The following is a 14,401-nucleotide window of genomic DNA, read 5'->3' on the forward strand; positions in this document are numbered from 1 at the left end:
CTGAAATTTTAAATGAGAATGTTTAATTCTACTATTACAAGTGGTGTTCAGAGCTAAGGCATTTGCTCACAGTGCATTTCACAAGGTTTAGTGGTTTAAACCTTTTCTTATGCCAAAAAAATCTTATCTACTCAGGACAATGCAGACACTTGTAGGTTGCTCTACAAACTGGATCCTGATAATCCACCTCATTAGGAAAATCATTGCAATGCTGTGGAAGATGTATACAAATAAATATTGTTGTATTACTCATTAATTACTGCTTATTTTATTATGCTTAGACTAACAGTCAGTGGACTCACAAGAATGTTAAACAGGTGATCATGAACCCGGCAAATTTGAATTAGATTTTTAATTCTTATCACATTTTCTTGAGCTTTTCTGAAGAGATTCTTAATCAAAATGCTGCAGTCTCACAATCTAAACATCCAAAATATTATTGAACATAACTACTCTTCCAGAGAGAAAAGTTAATGAATTTTCAGCCAGCATCACCAAGAACCTAAATCTTTGCCATGATGAGTGACTTGTACCATCTTTCTTCAAACAAATTATTGGAAGTCGTCTGTTTTCAAAGCTTGCATTAACTGTGGCCCTGAAATATTAGAGAAAATTGGGGTTTCAAGGCTCAATACCACAAGCACAGATGGAATTGTATTGGCATGGAATAACTTAATTGGCATGAGAAATTATACTGAAATGAAGTTTGGTATGAAGGAAGGCAACATGAATGTCAGTCCTAATGTGCAATACTTATAATTTAAGTAGAAAATATGTATTTTATAAGTGCAAAAACCTTATTATTTTAGATGAAATTATTATAGGAGTAAAGATAATGTATGCTTGGAAAATCAAAATCTCAATTACTTGCAAGAAGCCCACAAATACTATTTTTTTATGAAAGTAGGTTAACTTTTATGTAATAGTTAAAATTCCTTTGCAATTCATAGAGTAGTTTAGAGGGTCAAAACCCAAAGATGCATAAACTTTTATGGAGACAGAGGGCATCAGCCTACCTTTAAAATGGGGATGGTAATCCCATTTCCTATGCAACTAAGTCATAAGATGCATCCATTATGTTTTCCATTTAAGCAAAGATGCAAAGTTTTCTGGCTAGAGGCAGCAGCATGGATGATTGTGATCAAGCATAATAAATTTATTAATTTACATGTAATCAATATAACGTTTTTCAAAAGTTATCCTCAGTCAATCTGTCCTAAGGATGTACACCCTAAGATGGATGTTGCTTTTATAAATACATTTTTTAATTTCTGTGGAAGGATAAAAGAATCAATTCTTTAGTAAAGCTGCTGAAACACTGTCGTCTCTGAGTGGTGAGGCATGAATAACTGTGTGAAACTACAGGAGAGAAGAGTTTGCCTTTTTTTTCCCCCTCTCTTTCCTGCTTTATGGTTTGTAAATGATAAATGAAATTTACTGGCAATACCCTGCAGTAATATTTCAAATTATGTTACAGAATACACTGTGAAAAGTATTGAGTTATAGCAGAATCAAAGGAAAAGGCCCTAATTTTTTTCTTTCTGGAAAAGTGTGCTGCATTAGAACATTCGTCACCCAGTTTCACTATTACAGGATGCCACAATGCGTCAACTTCCACGGGCTGAAAGATTTGATTTCATTTAAATTACTTTGAAATTATGCCCACTATTAATACTGAGACTTAGGAATCGAGTGAAGTTAAAAGTCAGTTTTACAGTGTGACTCTGGGCAGCGGTGGGTGCCCCATCATTCCCAAAAACAAGGCAGGAAAGAGGAGCTGGAGTGGCACATCCCTGCGGCATTACTGCGCAGACCTAACAGCAACCCCCCCTTTGCCCCCTCCCGTGATAGAAAACCTTGATGGACACATTTTTATGATGTTTCATTTGTTAACGCCCTTGAATGACAAAAACCAAGATGAAAAAGACATTACCCTAAGCCAGGGCCGTGGGTAGTGCCTACAGTGTCCTTTCAGCCCTTTGAAGCGGGATCCTTTTGTTGGCTCGGGTGAGTGGCGGCTCTTTAACATTCTGAACCTGCCGTGGCTGCTGGGGCACTTCATCACCAAAGAATAGAAAAGGGCCCCTGGCATATCAAATAAATAAAAAAAAAAAAAAAAAAAAAAAGGGGGTGGGGGGAGGAAAGGAGGAGGGAGAAAGGCAAGTGTCCAGCACACAGACCGTGCATTGTGCTTGCGGGGTTCCGAGGGTCTGCCGTTAGGTATATTTCATAATGTGAAAAGACAGACCAATTTTGGCCCCCTCGCCTGGTGGGATCAGTGCTGTCACTGCCATTTATTTTCAATCCCCCGTGATTTCTGTATTGCCAACAACCCTTTTTTGCATAAAAATGAACCATAAAGGCAGTCAAAACACCTGCTTTACTGACAGCCCCGATTAAAGCTTTGATTTATCCCTCAAAGTGTGAGCTGATCTGCTGTTCCTGGGGCCTGGCGCTGGTGTGTAATTCATCGGGGGCTGAAGGTCTCCTTTCTGTCTCCCCAGCTTCAGCTGTGGGTGCCTTTTGTACCTGCTTGAGAGCTGGGCTAACTCCGAGAACACCCACCCCAGCTGGAGGCTGGGATTTTTCCATCCCTCCTTGGTCCGTTTTATGAAGTGACAGTAAATTACAGGGATAATTGGGGAGGCCCCCAAATGCAGGGCTGAGTGGCTCTGAGGAGCCAGCCCCACTCCCACTGTGGGCTCTGGGGAGCAGCTATTCCAGATGGAAAGGAACCGCCTTGGTTACTCCCACTCCATGTTTTCCCATCACTAAAAAGATTGACATTTGACGTGGAAATTTTAGGTCATGTGGGAACCCCTTCTTTATAGGCAAGTTTTGTTCTGTGGTCTTAAACCTTCGTTTCAGGCTGTGCACAGTGAATTTCTCCCCAGGCTGAAAAACAGCACAGCATGTGGGAGTGAGCCTTTCAAGCTCTTTTGGGGCCATTGGGTGGGAAAGTTAAAAAGCTTTATCACTGTAAGTGTAAAAAAAAGGTATTTCTTAAACCTTCTGGAAGGTTAAATTGGGTCAGAGTTTCTTTCAAAAAGCCAGCTTGTGTCCTGTGTATGAGTCCCCTCCAAAATAAATAAAAGCAAACAGAAAACCAAACCTCAGCCTTTAAAATACTTAAGACAAAATTGCCTTGGGAGTATATTTGACTTATGCACCATCATTGATCCATTAAACCACTAAGCTGTTATAGATGCAGAGCATGGTATAAAAGAAGGCTGAGCAAATCGTTGCATGTGGATCAATGCTTAGAAATTTCTCAAAGTGAGATTTCTTTTATTTGAAAAGTACTTTTTCACCGAAATGAAAACATTCTGAGGAAAAAATATCTGTGTATTATTATTTATAAATTAAACAGGGGCAAACAGGATGATTTACATTCCAACTCTTTGTTCTGAAACAAGACTTGATTTTGAAATGTTGATTAAGTCAACACATAATCGAACACAGTACATATGCAATATGATGTTTCGTTAACATCAAAGTGATTTTTCATTTGGCCAGGTGTGCATTGGAAAAAAAAATCATCAGGAAAGACTGGAAAAGCTCTGTGAAATTCAGCCAAATCCTTAATAATAATTCCCTGTTAAAAAAAAAAATCAATTTTTTGTTGCTACATTGCTGAGAATTGGAGTGCTAATTTAAAAATAGCTTTATTATAAATTCTTTAAATGATTGAAATAAATGTAAAATTTACATTTGCAGTTGATTTAGCTCTTGGCATAAGTCTAAATTGCAAACAATTTTCCTGACTGTTTGGAATGTAAAGTAACGGGATAGTGGAATTTGTGCTGCAAATTGAGCAGGTCAAGTTGCAGAATTCCAGAGCACCAGAGCACCAGGCACAGGCACCTCTGTGTCCAGGTGTGACACAGGCATGAGCTTGTCCTTACCTGGGTGATTTCCTTGCAAAAGAGAGAGGCACAGGGCAGGCAGGATCCAACCAGCCTCAGCTGAGTGTTGGCTGCACATGTGCCAAGAAGGTCTTGAGCTGCCAATTTCACCCTAAAAGTCTGCTTTGGCATCTCTAGGTCCTTGGAAGTATGACTAAAGTAATCTCAATGCATAAAAATGGAGAGCTATGCAAAACCAGTCACATCTTAGGTCTGCAGGAACATCTAGATGGATGTGAGGATGTACAGAGCCATCAGAGAACAAAGCTGCAGCAGTTTTTAAAGAAACTTCATCTGGTGGAATTGGGAAGGAAAGGCACTAAAACATCTGCTTATTCTTTGTTTGTCACTGCCTTTCTCAGTCTTGGCTTACTCACCCCACACTATTTCCCTGTTTAGGGTGGCATGTGTTTTACAACCCTACATACAATAAATGTAATTCTTGATTTTAAGGCTGGAAAATCTCTTGCAACTGATATCCTTTTAAATAGAGCAAAACCTCTTTAAGAAAATCTGGAACAATTAATGAATAAATAAAATTCCTAAATAATTTTTACTGACATAAATACTGCTTTTTGTTGGAAGAAAAAAGCAAAAACCCAAAGGTCAGAAACAGAGATAGCCAAACTAATTTTGCTTTGTTTGTACAAAGGAGGAGACATTTTGCATGAAAATGGTCAATCCTGATTTTTGCCTAGTGCATGTGAGCTTATCAGTCTTGACATTAGTTTTAGTTCCTGCTGGAGGGGAAACTTTCAGTCAGCTATGACTAGCAAATGCAGATTTGAAGAAATGACACACATACTACAAAATGCTGACTTTTATCCATTTATACGGAGCATATAAGAATTTTTTCATGTCTCCCTCATCCATACCTGCACCTGTTCCATACAACTTTTCATACTGACCATTCTTTGCTCCCTTCAGCATATTTTGCTTCTGTAAATTTGAATTAAGTGCCTTTCTCCTAAACTTTCATTTCCATGTACTCACTCTCTTGTATTGAATGTATAAGCTATATATATACACCATATAAATGCAAATGCATATACATTTTGTTGTATAGTACAGTTAAGATTAGACTGAAAACATGTCTCCCATAGCCTGTAAAACTCCAATTCACATGGGAACAAACCTCTCTTAAGAAACTTAAGATATTGCAAAGCCATGTCAGTGACAATGTCAGTTCCTCTTTCGTTCATTGCAACAAATTCTGTGGTACACCAGGAAAAATAACACTGAATCCTAGTTAAGCATCCTTAATGGAGATAAAGATTGATTATACAGGTTAAAACCTTGCTCCACCACCCCTGTGTTGCTCTGCACTGACATATGATGTCAACGTCCCAATGGAAACTTGAGGGAGCAAGAGAGATGGAGCAGTGGATGTTGTGAGGCAGGGAAAACACACTGGAAAAGGGCTCAGGCAGGAGTTCTTACTCCATAGTCTCAGTAAAGGCAGTAGTTAGATGATTTAAAGCAACTAGATCATCTCTAACTTTTGAATTTTCAGCATCAGAGGTGCGACAGCTGAACAGCTTTAAATATATTCTAAAGAGAAGGCATGAATGGCCTTTGGTTAATCAGCACATTACTGACCCCTACATGATTGTTGATTTCCATATCATCTCATAACTACCTCCTACACCCTCCTCATAACCTAAAATAACTTTTTAAAATGTCGGCCCTGGATTTAGATTTGTTTATTCTGCCTGGCCCTAATTACCATTTCCCATATGAATCCAACCTCAATTTAATCCTTATCTTGTATACAGTTTCTCCAGCGTGGGCATGGACATTCCTCCCTGCTGTACCTAAAAATTAGAAGGAAACAATCAGCATCTGACTGTTGTTCAATTGCACAACATCTAAATACTGTGTAACATTACAGGTTCCCATTTACTTGACTGCCTTCTAAGAGATGTTGGAAAACCAGGCAAAAATCTCATCTGTCTCCTAGCTTGTCAGAAGAAATATTTTGGAGGTACAAGACCAATGGTTCTGTGTCTTTTCCTTGCTATGCTTTATCAAACCTTCTTTCAGAATATTTTAAAGGCTGCTTTCCTTACTCACATGTTATACCTTGAAGGTTCTCACAGTGGTGTTCTTTATAAAGAAATAATGATGAGTGTTTTTAACAACAGTCTAAAAAAAAGGAGGTCTTAATAAACCCTGTAAAACAAAATGAAGGAAAATGTTCAGAGGTAAATCTCCAAGCAGAGAGGTTGGCAACCCTGAAAAAGATTTGCAGCCAAATCTCTTTAGGTTGATGTAAGCACAGGAAAAGGTGCACAATGAAATTCTGTCAAATGTCTGCAGCTTAGCTGTGACTGAAAAAAAATTTACAAAAGAAAATAGAAAAGAAACCCGTACCTGTTATTACAGATATGTAGATACATATTTTATGATATTATAGATCATTTTTAAAGTATTTTTCTGGCAAAATGCTTAGTTTTACTTTTTGGAGTAAGTTCCCCTTTATAAAACAAAATTGCTTTCTTATAGAAACCAGAGCAGCTTTATGAATTTTAAATCACCCATAGCACATATAGCAAACTTTGGATGTTAGGCACAACTGGTTTGAATAAAAAATTTACTTCTCTTTTTTGTCCTTAAAATGTTACTTAGCCAAAAATATATTTTAATAAATGCATAAAACATGTTAATCAAAATGCAAAATTAATAGAGTGCATATTTCCTTGCAGATACTTTTGTAATTGGTTTTGCCAAGGGTAGTTTAGTTCAGATGCAATCCCTGTTTGTTAACTAAGGGTCTATTCATTATATTTTATATAATTTCACTGTGTTTTCTATGTCATGTATTATTCATACTGTAAAATTTTAATTTTAGCCTTATTACAAAATGATTTTATTTATTACTCTATGCAATCTAGACTCATATGAAAAAGGACAGGAGCAACTTGCAGTAACAAAAAAATATGAACTTGACCACGCAGGGATGTATCATTTTCCAGCTGCTTGTGCTGGACCAGAATAAAAAACTTTGTATACAAATATAGTGTTGCTCACAAACATTCAGAACCAAACTCTGGGTGCCACCCTGGGATTTTGCTGTTCAAGGCTTTATCTCTGGCTTGGTTTGCTCATACCTGTGCAGTGTGCAGAACTCCAGCTCTGCACTGTGACCTAGGAGAGCCAGTGAGACTTCTCGTAACACAATATCTTCTGGGAAAAGAATCCAAACCAATCTTGGCTAAATGTAGGCATTTGGGGATGCTCTACCTGTTCAAAAAGCCAGCCCTGGGAGTACAGCCTGCCAGAGAAATTTTGTTTATCAAACATGTAGAAAAATGTTTGGTCTAGAAACAAGGGAAAAAAGAGACCAATATTGAACAGCACTACAGGTGTATCTCCTCCCCTAAACAAAAAGATTTTTTTTTTCTTAAGGAAGAAATAACTAAAAAAACTAGAGTGGACTGTTTTAAGTGTAAACAGAAAACTTAACAGCCTGGCAATTTTCTCTTTTCTTATTTGAAATACCCTCACGTTTCACAACCGTACCACATAATCTGTGCAACAATAACCCGGAGATCTGTTATAAAAAGGTTCATATGTATGGTCAGAGTAGACTACTTTCTTTCCAGGGATTCTGATAGCTGCTAGTCAAAGTTACCTCAGGCAATGCCTGGTTGGGCTCAGTGAGTTCCCACTGGACAAGACCTTTCCTAGGACAGACACAACCAGAGGAAAAAAAATGTATTCAAGCTGTGAGTGTGGAAGACTTCTTTTCCTGACAAGTGGGTGCTTACATTAAAAGTATAGAATCAAAGAATGATGAATCATAGAATCACTAAGTTGGAAGATACCTTAGAGATCATTTATTTCCAACCCCTTGCTGTGGGTAGGGACAGCTTACAGAGACCAGGCTGATCAAAATCTGAAAGTCTCTAGGATCAGATAGACCCTGTAATTGCAAGCACAGGAACTGGTGAAAATGAAAGTAACTGCAACAAATCTTGAGTTTATAAGAGTTAAGTGTTTAGCTTTGGTTAGCTTGAAATTATTTCTCTGCATATACATAAGGAGACTCACCTTTAATATTTTTGCTTTTAGAATCTTCCATTGATTTTACTTCTGAAAGTCGCAGCCAAAAGCAGAAAAAGAACATTGTAAAAATGTTTCACAGCAACATGGCCTTCTGTCACACCACGTTTTGAGTCTGCATTTCTAAGTTTTAAAGCTGGAAGGGAACAGCAGGACATCAATAGTACATGCTCTCTAATTAAACACTGATGACTCTGCCTAGGACTCTGCCTAGAATGTTATTTTAAGCAAAAATGTCTCCTTAATGTTTGCTGTAACAATAATTTGACAGCAAAGAAACGGTGTTTGTTTTTCCAGCTGGTTCAGAACATGCCAATGCATCCAGAACAGGTTTATCAATTCCTTTGATGGTTTTGTTCATAGTCTTGAGAGACTTGCCTCCGAAATCTGACTTTATATTCATATATCCCCAGTAAGCTGCGTGTATCAAGGAATCAGGTACTATGTGTTCTCTCTGCCTACAAATAACTCATCTTCCTCTACAGAGCACAGAAATTTAACTTGAGTTAACTTTTTTAAGTCAAAAGATGTTTTGAAAGCTGAGTGCTCTTCAGGTTAGCTATACTTATATTTTGTCATTGTATCTTCCTATACTAATATATATTATATTCCTATATTGTATTTAGGAATATAATATATATTATATATATTAAATTCCTATATTGTATTTAGGAATTTTATATATATATATATAACTATATTAATCTGCTTTTAAAGCCACCTATCAGTGCTTCAAGCTAGTTCATCTATCCTGTTCTATCTCATTGTCTGCAGTCATTCTGCATTTTGCTGAAGACCAGTCCAGACCCATAAACAACATCAGTCTTGTTCACCTTTTAGATAGGTGTTGTTTATTGAATGCTTATAATTAATTATACTATATATTACATGGGAGGAAATAGTCTGTCTCTTGTGAAGATTGGATTAAAGGGGAAGTAATTCCTAGTCCCTCCCAAAACACAAAATAAAATATAGGTCTAGGAGATGTGCTGTTGCAAAAGCTGACAGTATGCAGAAATGTGACAGCTGTATGTAGTGTTTAGTGGACAGCTGGCTTGCTCTTATATCCAATTACAGCATTCTCTTACAGCTGTATTTGCATATTGGACATCCTTCTGTTCCTTTCCAGGATTAGTGACCATGATTAACCTGAGAGCATTCCAGTATTAAGTCAGGAAGAGTGTGTATGGGAACACCTAGGAGTACAGCTTCCTGGAAGAACCACAGCTTAGTTTGGTGTTTCTCTACACACACTTGCTTTGGGGTAACAGTAGAGGTTGATGTTTAAGTAAGAAGATACTGATCAGAGACCACAGAAAAATTGTAATATTACAGTGGCAGAATAGAAGCTTTGGCATCACGTAGCAAAATACTGAAATACCAATTAGCTTCTTTGCACATGTCTAAATGTTATTTTGCCAATTATACCCCAAACCAATGAGAATTTCTGTACCTCAGATTTAAAACAGGAATTTTGAAGGCAATGGAAAACTGTAGCTTATCCCAGGGGGTTACTTATATAAAGTAGAACTTGCTTAAGGGTGTTTATTCTGGCCATGTCAAAGAGGAGAAAGAACTATTTGAGATACTTTCTCCTATTCCTTAAAGATAATTAGATTTAAAAAAAAAAAAAAAGCCACAAAAGAAAACATTCTTTATAACAAACATTTACTTAGAAATCTAAGACTCTCTGGAGAGATGAATGCTTTTCTGTGACACTCTCTTTAAAATTATCAAGTCAAACTCAAGCAATTTTTCAGCACTTGTACATAGCTTTGAATAACAACTACTCCTGCTTCTTATGTGAAAAAAATTGGTGTGTTAGAGAGTGTGTCTTTTGCTCTAAGTGTTTTAATTGGCCAAGAATAGATATATACTCTGTAATACTAAAGTTGCACTTAACAACAAGAAATACACTCTATTTGTAAGAATTTCTCATTGGAATATTTATTGCAAATTCCATCCAAATTTTTAAGGCCTAACATTAAATTTATTGTTTTGCACTTGGCTGCATCTTGCAAACAGTTAATATAACCAATGTTACACAACAAAATTATTGAGTGGAAAGGCACAGAGTTCACTGGTTCACAAGTTCTTGGATGTCAGAACACTCTGATGAGATGCTCATAAGAGACATCTAGAGCTTACCTGGAATATGAGATAGTGATTAATTTGGCAGAGCCCTGTGCTATCCAGCATAAATTTATTGATTCATTTCCTGACACTATGAAAAATGTATTTAAAATACTGTCTTCCTGGAAAAAAATTAGCACTTGATTCAAGTAACAGAGATACAAAATAAGAAAATTACCTCCTGTGTGCTTTTTTTGTGCTTGTGTTATTAGAACCATAACATATGAAAATAAAAAATTTATTCCTTCTTCTTTTTTTTAAGAACATTATTTTTATTTGACATAGTCAACTTCTGTCTGTACAATGACATGTGGATTGTGTCAGCCCAGAGGATATTTTTTTCCAGTAACAGAGTGTTCTGAATAAGTTATTCACGAACAGATGAGCAAGTTTCATTATCTTCCTGTTTGATTGAGAAAATTACCTCAACAACTTACATTCTCCTTCACCTTTGCATTCCAAACATTGTCAGACTAACCTGAGATTTGAATGAACTTTCTGTCTGTGGTAAATCCTAAACCAAACCTGATATGATTTTAACATATTTAGTGAACAAACACTTCCTGAGGAAATGAACAAAAAGAAGAAAGAGGAGATCATGCTGCATGTTTCGCAAGAAAATCCTAAGATATCTGGACCAGGTAATTTCTTTTTTTTTCCCTTTTCAATTTAGTAGGGCTGGAATTTGCTGAATTGCTTAAGAAATGCATTTCAAAAGATGAGGAAAGTAAAAGCCTATGAGCAATTAGTAGGTAACTAGAAGGTAGTAAAACCAGAGGATGCTAGAAATCTGACTGAGAGTCCCAAGGAAGGACATTCATACTCCTCAGACTCCCTCTGTTTCCACTGAAGTGCTGCTGTAAGGATGGAATTACAAACTAACTTAATCTTCCAATATAACCTTTCATAGCCAGCAGGTGAGTTTGATATACCCACTTTGAGCAACGTTTCTGGTCTTTTTTTCTGTCCACCAGTGATGGAAAATAAATTTCACTGGTAGAAGCCCTTCTATTTTATCTCAGGAAAGGGAATTTTGTTCCTTGGAACAGATATGTCAATAAATCACCTTGAACAACAAATATAAATTAAGTTTTTTTTTTCTCTTTCTGCATTCATTATTTTAAACAGAATGAGATTTGATTTTAACAGGCATAAATAGACTAAAACTTCAGCTTTCAAAAACTATTTGTTTTCCCCATCTCTTCCCCTGCACAGGAAACTCTTATTATGTGGCTTAATCAGAAACATATTTCTGGGATGGGAATGCACAAGAGATAATTTTAGCCAGCTGAGGAACAGAGACAGACTGCTTTGGAAACATACTATCTGATGAAACAACAAAGGTTTTGGTATGAATTATTCAAGACCAAAGTCAAACTATTCAGGAACACTGATATGATGCTTGAAGAAAACAAGCCTGGAATCTGTTTAGTGAATTTCTCCAACTTGGGTCTCTTGAGATTTGTTGAGTTCCCCACATGGGAGTGAGGGAGATGCACTTTTTTGTGATCTTGGGAATGGGATGAGAAGCGATATTATCATTGATAAACACGTGCCAGCATTTTCACCAGTAATTCATATCTACAGGGAGGGTTGTATCACAGTTACATTGATTCTACATGGTTGCATCTACCATAAAAACTAAATTTGATAGATACACTGTCTATACTTTGAATATATAAATCATTGTTGAATTTAATATTCAACACCAACAGAACAGACGATTTGGGGATATAGGCATCATACAGTCACCCCAAGACATTCATATAAAACAGTAATGGTTCCTGGACATCCTTTGTGATGAGGAAAATACTCTTGTGGGGGTGTGTGTGTATGTGTGTCCATGTATCAGATTTTTCAGTGCAAATTCTGAGGAATTTTTAAGGAAAGAACAGTTTCTGAGAAAAAAAAAGAATTTAAAATATGTATTTTAATGGTAAAGAAATGAGGAAATATCTCACTATAAAAATTAAACTATCAGATTTATAACTAATCCATGAAACTGTATACCTTTCAAAGTTCTGGGATCAGCAGCTGAACTCACTCTATTTCCACACAGAGCTACATGATGGCAGATATCTTTGCATGGTCTAGGTTAGAATGACCAATTACAACTCAGTTATATATCCATCATTTGTATTAGTATGTAGTAATATTTTTTTCACAAAATAAATAACCATTTTATGAAAATACAATATAAAAAGTTTATCACAGGTTAGAATATCTGCATCAGTCATTTGAACTGTAACTATGTCAACATACCAGAAAAAGGAAAATTCAAGCCATATTTGATTTAAATTATTGCCTAAACTTTAAAAACAGTCCTAAAGTCATGCCAAGATTATCACAATCCCCCCTGTAATAAGTAATTCAGCCTTCATCTCAAAATGAGTAACTTTGCTACATACAAAGGTACTGTCCATCTGCAGTGATATTACCAATTCACAAATTATTTGCTAACAAATCTTTTAACCTTTCAAACAGTCCTGTTTGATTTTTTTTTTTTTCCCTCACTTTTACAGATATCCCGAGTCTTTACTTCTATTAGCCTGAGCTTATGGGGCCAATAGCAAGAGACAATCATCAGACATGAAAACTTAAAACAGGACTGAGATCTGTCTGATGTGAAGAGAAGTAGGTTTAAGCCAATTTAAATCACTTCAGGCAAAGAAGGAAAGAGCAATATAGCCTCAAGATATGAGGCACTGAGTTTCTTACTTTTTTCTGTCTTGCTAGGATACAAGGATAAAATTATTGTTAAAATAACTATTTCAAAATGTTAACAGCCAAATAATTTTGGGTCATGGTAAGCTCAGAAGAGGCTGAAAGAAGCAATTGTGGCCATATTTCTCTGAAAAGACTCAACTTCTTTGTCCTTTGAGTGGTCTCAATTGCACTGCTGGAACTCCTGCCTTACCCTCATGGTACTCCTTACATATATGTCCATATTCAGTTTGATATCAGACCTTTTGAGCTTTTCACGTGTATGTAAACATTTAGATACTCTGTAATGTAATTTTTTAGCAGTAATAGATGCTATTTGTTATCATTAAGTGTCAATGAGAATGGTCAGATCACTTACAAATGTGTTGTTTTGACATGTGGATGAGCCTAATCTAAACCTCAATGGCATACAGTAACTTCTTCAAGAAACAAGGCTGTACTACAGAGAGATTTTGACATTTCATGATGTTTTTTATGCCAAATAACTGCGATTGACAACTCCTGAGTAACTTAAAAGTCACTGTCCTCCAGAAAGTCAGTATGAATTAACATCTTCTGTCTCTTTTGAAAATTAAACATATTCTTCCAAGACACTCAGGCACTGGAGAAAGCATTCTATGCCTGCTAATTTTACAGACAGTTTCATGGAAATGATAATTATATAGTGAAAAATTAATTATAACAGCTATGCTTTCATGTAAAAGAAAAAAAAGATACTGTATTAAGACAGTTATTGGAATATAATACAGAATTTCATTAAAATATTTTGGCTTTGAATTAAAGGAGAGGATCAACAGTTCTAACTTTTGGCATTTAAAACACATGTGAGCATTTACCAAGGTAGTAATTCATATAGCAGCATTTACACTTGAATACTTGATTGTATCAAAGTTGGAATTGTTGCATTGAGCATAGCAAATTAAAAAAATAAAAATCCTCAGTTTCACAGTTCTCAAAAGAATTTTCAATTATAAAACCAATATTACAACCATTGACTGGGCCGATGTCCCTGTGTTCTGGGGTGACTTTATGATGCTTATATACCCAGTTGTCTGGACACTGAGTTCTGCACTTTTAGGACTGGTTCTGAGAGCAGAGGGGGAGAAGAATCGTGGAGTTTGTTTGCAGAAATCCCAGTTGCTCCTCTGCATTCCTTGTCGTGGACTGTGCTGTCTGCAGCACGGACAGCGGGTAGAGCTCTCTTGGCTTTCAGTGAGTTTGTTTATTTTTTTAGTTAGCTGAGGCCAGAAGTTTTATGGGAGCTGTTCAGCCATTGTTCAGTTTGGGAACACCGGGATTATGGTCCCTATGGTCCTTATTTATCTCTAAGCTGCTCTGCTGCTGGGACACAGGACCTGAGCCCTGGAGAACCTGAGAGAAACCTGGAGGGCTTTCTCCAATCTACAGAAAGACTTTCTGAATTTGTCATCCCTTCAGAATGAAGAGAGGTTCCATTGTTTAATACTATTTTTTTTTTTTCATGTTTGTGAGTACTTTCCTTGTTAAATAAACATGTTCTTTTCAAATTTTCTCCAAGGAAGTCTTTTCTGAACCGATAGTGGGGTGGGGGGTGT

General features: G+C 36.5%; 1 long non-coding RNA gene across 2 annotated transcripts in view; it reads right to left on the bottom strand.

The window, feature by feature from the left end:
- The window catches only part of LOC148224058 (uncharacterized), a 38,493-nt gene that overhangs the window by 9,910 nt on the left and 14,182 nt on the right, over nucleotides 1–14,401 (bottom strand). The window contains exon 3 of one of the 2 annotated variants that reach the window (XR_015803386.1): nucleotides 7,959–8,106. The exons of the other annotated variant lie outside the window; for it this stretch is intronic. This is a non-coding gene — a long non-coding RNA (uncharacterized LOC148224058). The remainder of the gene's footprint in view (nucleotides 1–7,958; nucleotides 8,107–14,401) is intronic. 2 annotated transcript variants of the gene reach the window in all.

This window comes from Sturnus vulgaris, chromosome 4 (assembly GCF_052056855.1).
Source record: "Sturnus vulgaris isolate bStuVul1 chromosome 4, bStuVul1.hap1, whole genome shotgun sequence".
Taxonomy (NCBI): Eukaryota; Metazoa; Chordata; class Aves; order Passeriformes; family Sturnidae; genus Sturnus; species Sturnus vulgaris.